The sequence below is a fragment of the Protomyctophum parallelum genome (genome assembly GCF_964188405.1).
Source record: "Protomyctophum parallelum genome assembly, chromosome: 17".
Lineage (NCBI taxonomy): Eukaryota > Metazoa > Chordata > Actinopteri > Myctophiformes > Myctophidae > Protomyctophum > Protomyctophum parallelum.
In genome coordinates this window covers 20,728,685-20,741,421 of record NC_139719.1, presented here as the reverse complement: position 1 = coordinate 20,741,421, position 12,737 = coordinate 20,728,685, and the positions used below count along the sequence as shown (strand labels likewise).

General features: G+C 43.9%; 1 long non-coding RNA gene across 1 annotated transcript; it reads left to right on the top strand.

Moving 5' to 3' along the window:
- Positions 1-5,890: 5,890 nt before the first annotated feature.
- Positions 5,891-10,583, top strand: LOC310875154. Its single transcript, XR_014570617.1, has 3 exons — positions 5,891-6,321; positions 7,843-8,037; positions 9,086-10,583. It is a non-coding gene; the product is annotated as an uncharacterized lncRNA (long non-coding RNA).
- Positions 10,584-12,737: the final 2,154 nt, after the last annotated feature.

Sequence of the window (12,737 nt, the reverse complement as noted above, 5' to 3'; positions counted from 1 at the left end):
CTATAGTAACCCCCAAAAAGTGAGCAATGGGGTTATTATTTTCAGTCGGGATACTGCTGGTCATGGGGTTGGTGGTGATGTGACAGGATCATGCAGGCTCCTGTTGAAAAAGACTGAGAGATTCAGCAGAGTGACTCAACCACAAAGAACAATGTCACAGCCCACCTCCACAATGCCACCAGGATGGTAGAATCTGACAGTACATGTGTCATGCAGCACAGCCATTTCTCATCTGTGTGGGTGTACACTGTGCGGTTGGTCTCTAATAACAACCTAAAACATGAACCTTGGTTGAAAAAAACTAAAGTTGTCCTTTAAAGTAAGAGATGTCTGTACCTTTTTCCCCACCACTGTGTGTGTGTGTGTGTGTGTGTGTGTGTGTGTGTGTGTGTGTGTGTGTGTGTGCGCGAGCGCATGTGCATGCATGCGTGCGTGCTATAAGTTGAGACATTACATTTTAGTTTCTTCCAGTCACTTCACTGTCACCTTTTGTGCCTTTTTTGGACCGATTGGCGACAAGGAAGACATTGAATTAATTCACTTGACTGGCAGCCTCACGTATACATTCCTACATTGCAATATTGTAATGATGATAAAGCAAAGATGAGACAGAGACAGCCATGTTGTGTTTATTCGTGATGATGGCACAAGTGTGGGAAGTGTGACAATATGACAGTGTACTGTAGACACTCATCGACGGAACAGAAGAACATAGTCAACTTATCACCCTCTGTTGTTGAATCAGTCTCTCTCAAGGAGTTATTTCACTCACTCACCTGAACCTTTCAGACAGAATAAAGCCACCAGACAGTGTAATATGCTATTAATAACAAAGGGTAACCCAGAGGTGTACATAGTTGAGGCATGAAATGTCAAAGTTCAAATGTCAATTTGCATAATTATCTTATAGGACATTTAATGCAGCAAATTGAAATACCTTGAGTTGAGACAAACTTTAAAATGCAATCAGTCTTCAACTAGTACCGGTATTAAAAATGTATGTAGCCTACAGCAATGTGTTTTATTCTATTCTCCTGGCAGCGAGGCGTTTCACCAGGACAACAGCAGCTATTTCATGCCATCTCCCTCAGATCCCTGACAGAAGGGGTCACTAGCATGGACATGTTTTTCTTACTGATTTCCCGCCCACAACACAAAGTGCCTCGCCAAGATAGAGTAGACGCATCACTGTCAGCAAGACCAACATGGGCTACTCAATAACTGATCTTCTTGACCTTGAGCTTTGACCACCAAAATGTCACTTATCAAATCTGATTAATTTGCAGATCTAATATATTAAGTTTCATTGCCTTGTGTTTTGATATCATGACTATACAGTACAGTATAATATCTCCCTTAGAGATGTGAGATAGGGTGAGAAGTTCAGTCACGCGAGAGAGACTCGGAGTAGAGTCGCTGCTTCTTCGCCTGGAAAGGAGCCAGCTTAAGTGGTTCGGGCATTTGGTTAGGATGCCTCTCGAGTGTCTCCCTAGGGAGGTCCTCGAGGCACGTCCCACTGGGATGAGACACCGGGGCAGACCAAGGCGCAGTTGGAGGAAACACATCGACTCACTGGCCTTGGAACGCCTTGGGATCCCCCAGGAGGAAGTCACTAATGTTGCTCTGGAGAGGGAAGTCTGGAGCTCTCTGGTGGAGCTGTTGCCCCCGCGACCCGACTACGGATAAGTGGTTGAAAATGGATGGATGGAATGACAGTATTATATAGAGTCATTGCAGACAGAGTGACATACACAAGAAAGAAAAGATTTGATTAAAAACAGGCCCCTTCTTCTTAGAATTCAGAGCAGCTGTGTTTGTTGACAGAAGAGCAGAACTGACTAGCTTTGCAATTCAAATGGTAGTTTTGCATAATGAAAGCAGTGTGTCATTTGCTGTCATACATATGTATCACCCACCCAACAGGGACCTAATGGATGCTATTAAGCATCTCCTTCACATCTCTTTCTGGTAAATGCTAATTGATTTTTGAAAGTCGGATAACTATGCCCTATATATTTTGTTGTATGACGAATTGCAGAAATAGCCAAACTACAAGCTCACAATGTGATGAGTTGTGACCTTAGAGTATACTCTATGGTTGTGACCTTGTAGATTTGTATTTGTTCATGAAATGTTTTGCATATTTTGACCTGTGATTAATTGAACATTCAACACACCTGCATGTGCATTGTGCACAGATGAAGAACTTTGGAGCATTGCAGTCTCCATTTTAGAGCAAGCGCTAGAGTTACCTGCACAAAGACAGCCTTTCTATGACCCATAAGCCCACCCCTGCCCTACAGTAGATGTCCCCGCCCACACATGGCATGCACAAAGACACACACATCATACATAAAAATGCATAAAGCCATACACGCTCAAATACAGGACTACGTGTCTATGCCCCTCGCCACACATGCAGCCACCAGCCCACCACACAGCCTTGGACGAATGCCATTGGAGTGCAGGGTAAATACACCACACACACACACCCCCACACACCATGGCCAGTGCAGTCTGTCTCACAGAGGCCCTGTTTCTGACAGTGTCAGGGGGTCACAGTGGTTAAAGCCCTATCATGTTACACACAAGGTCTGGCTGAAACAAAAGGACCGACTCAACAGGCTGCCGCCTCGCCAAACCTCACCACGTCTGATCACATGGGGAGAGGGATGCAAATCAATCCATTGTTACACCCAATGCTTACAACTCGTCACTGACATTTTAACACTTCAATCTATGCAGCAGCTTCAGAATGGAAACGGAGCCAATTGTCTTTCTTGAACGTTCGTCGGTCGGCGTGATCACTTTTCTGTTGTGTCTACAAAGTCTAGCACACAAGTAGTTTCAAACTGTCGCAGGCCACAAAAAGACAATCGTCTTGCGTATTGTTGGTCTTCCCCTCTTCTCGGCTGACGCAGTGTCTGTTCTGTTTAATTAGGAACAAGTTGAGGTGGCACCGTGGCTGCCAAAGATTAAATTTGCAAGTGATGAGCTTATTATGGCCGCATGCAAATTTGAAAATACATGCTCACACAAACACACACACACACACACTTGTACCACCTCTTTAAATTCTCTTGGATTCGAGTGGCACTAATGGCATGTATTACTGTCATGATGGTGTTGTACGGGTGCCATTTGGTCAAGGCTTTACAGGTCATCGTCATTAGTGTGGTTTAAACTTTAACGACCCCCAGTGAGACTCTCATTCAGATGCAAGAACTCTTTGTGCCCCTTTTTCTCCTAAGTTACAATAATGTCCCGGGAACTGAGCTATGGTAATTCAAATGGTTTGACTGAGTTGGAAATGAGTTACTCCCCAGACACACACATTCTGTGCACGCACACGCGCGTGCGCGCACACACACACACACACACACACACACACACACACACACACACACACACACACACACACACACACACACACACACACACACACACACACACACACACACACACACCGCTATTTCCTTGCAGCTTTGTTTCAGACAGCAAAGCATTCTGAAGACAAAGGTAAATGAACACTTTTTTCTTGGTGGTACCCTTTCCGTTGAGGGAAAACATACCTCAGATGTAATAGCTTTGAGAGGGAATTTACAGACAGAAAACGTGCTTCAAATAGACCAACCAAATAAGAGACCACTTGTCTCCAAATCTTTTGTTCGGCGTCTCTACGTGCATGGTAATTTAATTTGACTGAATTTCATTCGACTGAATTCCAACACAAGCATACCGTGACCTCATGCTACTTAATGAAGCACTGATTAGGTGATCAACTACTGAACCAAATCTAATTTAACCACATGAACCATAGGGCCCCTATTCTGGGCATGTCACATATTAACGCCTGGGTTCATGAACCATAGGGCCCCTATTCTGGGCATGTCACATATTAACGCCTGGGTTCATGAACCATAGGGCCCCTATTCTGGGCATGTCACATATTAACGCCTGGGTTCCCGAGCTTGTAGATCTGCTATTTTTGGCAAAGAGAAGGTCTTAACCGGCCACGTAAGTCTCCTAACCTCATATCAGTCTTAACCGGCCACGTAAGTCTCCTAACCTCATATCAGTCTTAACCGGCCACGTAAGTCTCCTAACCTCATATCAGTCTTAACCGGCCACGTAAGTCTCTTAACCTCATATCAGTCTTAACCGGCCACGTAAGTCTCCTAACCTCATATCAGTCTTAACCGGCCACGTAAGTCAGTTGACGATGCACGCCGTCGCTGTCAAAAGAGTAGCCGAAACAGTTTCCCTCCTAGCTGTGCCTTCGCCATCTGTTGCGGAAGACACATAGTGGCCAGCCAGCCAGCCAGCCTCATCCTTCTCTCCCTGACCTTGTCCGTGACTTGTGGGAGGTTTCTGGAGTGGTCCTCTCCTCTCATGTGACATCAAGTGTCATTCGTAACATTCTTGTGTAGACAACACCCAGGGCCTTTTCCTGATGTACTATGTGAGCGTCAATGACTCGGTCACTTACAACAGTGTGATTCTAGTACTCTAGCCACGAACAGCCGCCTCTTGAGGTCATATCTCCCATCTTTCCACACTCTCCGCATCCTGTACAAGGCATTCCAGGCAAGTGCCCTCCGGGCACAATCTGCATAGTGATGCGCCATCCTGTGAGAGGGTTATCTAATAGTCCAAGAAACAGGCTGTACACTTAAAATTATGGATTCACAAGATCTGGCATTTATTGATTGCCCACAATTATCCCAAATTGAATGGTCATGTGATATACATATGAACAGCAAAGACATATATGAAAGCAAATACGACCTGTTACATCACGAATTCGGATTCGATCATATGAGTCCACAGATTTGGGGGCCCCGCGAAGCGCAGGCCAGAGAGGGAGTCTGACCTGGAGAATTCTGACGTGTCCCTCTCTGCCCTGACAAATTACAATATATAGCAATCTATCTCCCACTGAAGTGACCTTGCATGCGCGCAGCTCAGCGGCACACTCTGAAAGTAATGGTAACTGCTTGAAGGGTCTACTTTACCCCACCAATAGGCAAGGCCGAGGATCGGGACACGATGTACTCCCCGAAGCTTTTTTAAAGTAGATGCAGGTTATCACTGCTGTGACAGGTTCTGCACCCTGATGCTTTCCAGTTTCCTCTTCAGAGACACTATCTGAAGTGTTGTGATGTGCGATGTGTGATGCATGGGCCGAAAGCCATTCTGTGAGTTTCTCAGCCAACGGTTGATGGTTTAGGATCGTCTGGTTAACTGTCTGAGTCTTGAGTTCAAGCTTATACCCCGGTAGCTTGGTAGTTAAATAAATACATATTATTCCACTAAACTATTGAGTTTTATATTTGCATTACTTTAGACTTTTTAGTTGTTTTGACCATAAATCAGAGCTACACACATGCGCCAACAGGCACAAGGACGGACGGACAGACACACACACAGACAAGACAGACATAGCTGGATAGATAGATGGATAGCTAAACAGATATACTGTAGGTGCCCATTGGCATTGTGTCTCAGTGCTGCGTGGTCAGCAGATGGACAAAGCGCGCACACACAGACACATGCATACACATACACACAGAGGCATGCACCCCACCCCCTACTCCTACTCCTGCTCATGTGGAAGGAGCCTGGTCTCCACGGTGACCAAAGACAAAAACGGAGGCCTGGCTACAGGAGCAGCTGCCCTTGAGAGAGAGAGAGACAGAGAGAGAGAGAGGGAGGGAGGGGTAGTGGAAAAAAGCGTGAATGAGAGGTAGGAGACAGGGCAGAGGGTGGGAACTAGAAGGAGAGAGAGAGAGAACACATGCAGTGAAAGCTGTGGAGAAAGCAGGAGGGAGGGAGGCCTGGACATGCAGGGAGCGAGGGAGGGAGGGAGGGAGGGTGAAAAAGAGGAGGAGAGACACACAAACTCCTTCCAAACACAGGAGTTACTGACACACAGTGTTGGAAAGTGAACTTCAGTGAAACAGACGCAGAGCAGGAGGAGAGTACAAAGAGACACTGCTGTGCTTTCTACACGCAGCCCTACAGAGACGAGCCTACACCAGTGATCGACTGAGAGAGAAAGGAAAAAGCACAGACCATCATTTGTCATTAGCCTGTCTGTCTGTACCCGAATTGGAGCCAGCTAATTAAATGAGAGAGTCAAGAACCACAAGAAAACAACTGGGATAGAAGGAGGGGGAGGGTGCCAGGCAGCGAGAAGGATCTTTAAAAACATCACGTACAGGGGTTGTCTGAGTTTCTTCTCTCTACTGGAGAAAAGCTATAGCTGCTCCACTGCACTCCACTCCACTTTATGTAAACTTGGACACATTCCCTCCACAGGTAAGAGAGCCAGTCTTAAATGTTTTCTCATTCAATATGTTTAATTCAAATTATGTCATTCAACGGATGACATCATTGATAATACAGGGACACACTTCCACACTGGTACGCAATAAGGTTTACAGTGTGTCCTGTGTCAACTGTCAATGTTATTTACATTTTTTGGAACACAAATCTTTATAGCTGATAAAGAGAGTTCAGCACTACATATTAAATGATGGATTATACTAACATAAAGACATTTAAATGGTACATTTGAGTTCCTTGCTCTGTTCTGCCACCTGTTTAACATGATCTGGGACTGGTAGTGTGGTGGTTGAGGCACAAAGAGGAGCAGAAATCGCAGTGTGTGTGTGTGTGGGGGGGGAAGCAGCAACAGAAACAAAACAACAGAGGTCAGGTAACCCTGAGACAGCTGGAGAGGCTCTCCTTGAACACGAGACCCAAACATGTGACCGTGTATAGCCATGCGCCGTATAGTATACACAAAGAAGCACAATTGGTCTGGTCCCTGCAGCAGGATTCCAAACAACTGCTTTGATGTGGCATTATAAAATATAGTGGATCTTGAATAATGCATGTTGATAATGAGCTTTTTCACTCAGTCCTGTACCCTCTGACTGCAATCACTTTTGAGTGGGCGGAAAAAACAGTGTCTTGCCAGTTGGGTGTCTGAGAAACTTCCTGTTTTACTGGAAATTAACACGGTTCTTCTCGCTGGTTTAATATCACCGTCTCTTGTATCTGCCTACGATAAGCAGCCCCCTCACAGCTGTCTGGGAGGTGGTGGTGACAGGCCCTGCTCTGAAATACCAAGGCCTGAAATAGTCTGGCATGTTTATAATTACACTGTATGGACAGGACGGTGCTCCTGCACTCATATACACACAGGTCCAGATACTGTACACTCAGACTCTGGCAGAGAGTCAGTCATGCAGGCTGTCCACACATCAAGCATACATAAAACGGAATTCATGTTGTCGTCAAATGACGTGTACACAAAATAACTGACTTTCTTTACCAGTATTTTGACTATACGGTATATACAGTCACACTGGCATACATACAGTACATCGGCATGTGCAAAGAAAAGACACATGCTAACGCCGCACACATGTACATGCACACAGGGAGTAAATCAGTGTGCTAATTAGAGGTAGTGCTGTACTAAAATGAGCAAGTGCTCCAAAAGACATAGAAATTAAGGATCTAGGGCATATATGTGCACACCAGCTTTGAAGAGTAATTGCAGTGTACGCAGGGAAAATTGCACAGTGGCTTCAGGGTGGAGGACAGGGTGGAGCTGGAGATAAATATAACTAATTCATTTTTTTTGTATGATTACTATACACGTGTGCCAGGCCGCTAGCTTCATTTGAGCTAAAGTGCTCACAAAGTCAAATCCTCTGTGTTCATTTATCTATGATTATTATTTAATCAATTATTAAGCAATTATCTAACCAGACGGTTGCATATACACACTCTCATAGTTAAGTGTCTTTGGGATTTTCTTCTATTCAGGGACACTGACCCTGCCGTGAGTCTCTCTCTCTCCCCCCGTGAGGCCAACCTACGCCTGCCTGACCTGCACCATCAGGATGGAGGTGAAGGAGGAGATGATGGACATCCTCCAGAAGGTGTGGACCAAACTGCAGGGTCTCCCCCAGGCCAGCTCACTGGAGCTGGGGGCCTTCGCTGTACTCATCCTCTTTGTTGGTGAGTAGACAGTGGAAAGCAACTCGTTACAACGTGCTATTGTTCCTGTCACTGAGGAGATTAGTCATGTTGTAGTACACTGAAAAACGTAACACTGAATGTGTTCCCAAAGCAGTGATACGTTCATGACAGTAGATGTTTGATCCTACTCGACTGCTTTTGGAAAGGCAGTAATTACAGAGCAGCGTATGCAGTTATCCTGTCATGGCTCAATTGGGAGTTTGTTCTATTTAAGTTGGCATAGAGAACCTCATTTAAAGGAGTAGTTACCCCAAAAATATTTTCTATCAATTACACACCCCAAGAAGCCTTGAATTCATGGAATTGTTTTGTTTATGTCGCATTTCTAAGCCAATAATCTGATGACCGGCTGAGCCTCCGGTAGGCTTAGGAATGCGACAAAAACCAAATATTCTCCATGAATTCAAGCCTTCTTGGGGTGTGTAATTGATATAAAATACTTATTCATTTGTGATGAACTACTCCTTTAAGTGAAGAGTAAAGAGCATCAATGAATTGGGGAGTGATTGGTTGGTAGGGTGAATTTATTGAAATATGGTTATTATGGTCGGGATGCCATATTGATTGCCCCCCCCCCCCCACAGTGACCATATAACTATTAACTAAGTAACATGTTACTTAGAGTAGTAGCTGCTTTTTTACTTATACTTACTTATACTTGAGTGATTATAGTGAAATAAGAGACCACCTGTATAGACAAACATCACACCCGTGTGAAGTGAGGGGTGCTCTTATCATCGTACATCATCCATTCATTGTCAATGGGAATTTAATGTTTGTGTAAGACGAAAATCGACACTATAGCTGAATATAGAAGGGCTAGCGCCCCTCAAAAACACACTGACAAAAACACTACACTACGAGCTCACAATGGGCTATTGTTGGTGCACGACTCTGTCGTATGAAGAAGTATAAATCAGGCTTTTAACAGTTACAAAAGAGTCTGACCTCTCTTCCATATGCCCCCTCCCCTTTCTTGCGCACCAAACCACTCTACCCCCGAACCCCTTTCTCTCCTTCCATGCAGTCACGTTTCTGTTCCTGATCGTGTTGTCCTGTGTCCACTGCTGCTGTTGTGGAAAGCCCCAGTACCAGGGCTCCAGAGTGCAGCCTCTACAGCCCGTCTGAAGATGAGACAAAGAACTGATGCCTCTACTGTAAATACATGTCACACAGGGACGTGCGGAGAGTGTTAGAGGGGCAGGGGCTGAAATCCCGTTAAGAGGGCACCTTTGGACAAAAATAGCGAAAATAGCAGATCTACAAGCTCACAACGCGTCGCGCTGCGACACATTGAGAGCTATTTTTGGGCGCAACCCAGCACTCTTTAGCACGACATGTGATTTCTAAACCAATTTGTTCAACGCAAAATACTGTCTTCACGTTCTGGAGCAATTCTCCTGAATGCTGCCTTCCGGCACCGAATGGATAGGAGTGGCATTTGATTTTCTTTCACCATATAAGTAAATGCTGCATTCGTGGTCTGGAAAGAGCAGTTGTCTTACAGACATGTGCACGTCCCTGATGCCACACTTCCCTCAATCCTTCAGATGTGTGTGAACCCAAGTGATGTGCCCGGTTTAGTGAGAGAAGAGCTGCACACGTCAGATTTCTCCCTTCTCCTCCAGATTAACGTTAGATCTGTGATCCCTTTGTGGAAAAAGGGGTAAAGAAAAGATGGATAAAGGAAAGCACACCCCGGAAGATATTTACAGGCTATTTCCACTAGCTGTGGTGGAGACTGGAGACGCGCAGAAACAGAGGCCGCCGTGGTGGTGGACACAGCCTCGGGAGACAGCAGAGTGGTACAATCCATCAAGATTCATTTAAAGGACAATGACACACTGTGCTGCAGATCTTTTCCCAAGAACAAAACACACTGTGCTTTCAGAGGACAGATGGAGGAAACAATGGGAAGGTCAACTTAATAATGTAACTCAGCTGCTCTTATAGGCCTACTGAGTTTGTAACTGGTTGATCAGTTGGCTGTGGTGGTGTGAATATGAAGAATATAAAATACTCCCAGTGTGTGCTCCAAGGCTGAACATGTGGAAAATAGACTGAAATTCCAATGTGTTTGTGTGTGCCAAATCTGCCAATAAATGTTTGCCATTGAAAATGTCTCAATGTAAAGGTTGGAGTGCGCCATCTGCTGGTGTGATGAGTACTTAACCATTTTATAACGTTTGCCAGTGGCTAATTGTATAGCAAGATGATCAGTGTTTCCTATAAGTGAAGGTTTTTGCCATGACAACATTGTAGAACTGTGGCCATCAGTGGCACTACTACACAGTAAAATCCTCAGTGATATATTAACTCTCAGTGTGCAAATTGAACCAAATGGACCAGTAAGTGTCCATTTGATTCACACTCAAGATTTTATGGTTCACGTCTACATTGTTATTTAAACAGTGTTGGACTATAGTGATTCTTAGTTGTTACTGAAAAGTAACATTCAGATTAATTATGAAAATAATTAAATCTGTGATGTAAAATATTAAACACAATAAATATTTTTGAGATCATTTTTATTTGCTTGATTGTTATTATAATTTTGTTTTCATACCCAAATGTTGGGACGACTTTCTCGCTACAATTCTCTGTACACTTAATCAAGTCCAGTCAGTGAGTCGTTTTTTAATCAAAAAACGAATCAGTAAAGAGACTGAACCATTGTATACATACCTTATCACCAGGGCAGGCCTCTCCCTTGACTCTAGTATTATGTGTAAACATTAACCAGAAAAGTCTTGTTAGTCCTGCACTGCCGCAAACAAACCGACATTTAGTTTCACTCTGAAAACGCAAGGTGGAAATACCGTACAAGCATCGGCAGGGCTTGGATTTGAATGGAGATATAGAATGGACTGAGTGATGGTACCTTAAATAAGGTTTCTAGATATTCTGTCAAGCCACCATATAGGACCGGTTCTGGATCAGGAAGTGAACTGAGAAGAGCTCATTTCAACCATTAACAGATTACATGAACTGAGCAGGTCCCACTAAGCAGTCTAGGTGAACACTAGGGAAATGGAGAGTGGAAGTGTAGAGAGGTAAGTTTTTCAAATGGGATTGTGTTGGTGTGTTACCCATAGTAATGTTGTAACTTCTGTCTGCTGATACCTGCATGACATCTGCAGTGCTGCCTATATGAACGCAAAAGTAAACCATGAAGGATTCAGGCAAACAAAAATAAGTTTTACACTTTTACTCTTATATAACTGTACACAAGATGTAACAATAAGGTACAACCTTGAACCTTGTTTAATTGCCAAACTAGACGTATCATCAGATAATGAATCCTTTCTGCACCTCTTCTACTTCTTTAAACTGTGTGCTGATGATGATGTTGATTTACTACGTTGTTGACTGATAAACAGAATGAGTGTGTTCAGTGGCCATTGGTGGTTATCAGTTTAACATTATAGTCCAGTCCTTTCAAACTCATATGATCGTTTGTCAATCTGCCAATCTCCCCAGTGTTCCAAATCGCCCAGACACTGCGGACTCACCTGAACAATGGACAGAGTGGATCCTGCTTCGTCTGCAGCACGAGCCATGGGCATTGGGTGGCATGGTGGTCATTGCATTATTTGTGCTGGGAACTCTTTCTCTGGGCATCTTTGCTCTACTATATGGATGCTGCTGTGCCCCGAGAGAGAAGAAGCAGCAGAAGATAAAACAGATGAAGAAGAACAGTGTGATTTAGATGTGTAGGCCCTACGTGTGATACAGAATACCACGATGACTGAACCATGCATGACTTTGAATGAATCAGGAATTTGGCAGCACCTATGTATCTATGTTGGGCCCGTCTTTTAGTATTCTGTAGTCTTGTGAGAAGATAGAATTCCTATTTTGAATGTAATTTTCTATTTTGAATGTAATTTTCTATAGTATTTGCCTACTTTCAAAGGATTAGTGTTTGCTTTAAAGCCAGCTAGCCGCTTTCTCTCTTTGTTTAGTGTTATTTAGACTTGCAAAATTTCATTTTTTTCTCAAAACATTTGTGAAGTGACTGAAGTCACAAGGTCCTGTAATAAATCAATTGCTAACAAATAATGTGTTAATATAATGTATTTAGTGGTGACGATGGTTAAGTTGTACAAAACCAGCAGCACCCCAGTACATCATCAACTAGAAAATTCGCAATTTAAAAAAATTGCAGAGTGTGGTTGCCGCAGTGGCTTACATATGCCCCTCCCACTAGTATTGCCAGCCAATTACAATTTCAAGTCACGCCTTAGATCATGCGTAAGTAATTCGGAGGGGATTTAACCCCCGAAATTCATGTTTTTGCGACAAACGGTTACATTTCTCGCATTTGCGGCGCCCCCTATGGATGAAAATGGAATTGCTTTTAGAACTTGGTTGATTGAACCACCCCGGACATGTGATTGAAATGTGGGATGGATTGGACATTCCGTTTGTGATTTATGGCATTTTTTGTGATATAGGCCCCTCCTACTAACTTCGGAAGACGATTACGGCCGAACGATACGCACTTTCAAAATTCTGCAGTTCAGTTTTAATTGGATGGGTCCAGAGATCACGTGTGCCGATTTCTGTGAGATTTGGACAAAATCTGTAGGAGGAAAAGCAAAAAGTGTGTTTTGGACAAAATTCAAAATGGCGGAAAATCTATCATGGCGGAAATGGGCGTGGCCTATTTTTTATTT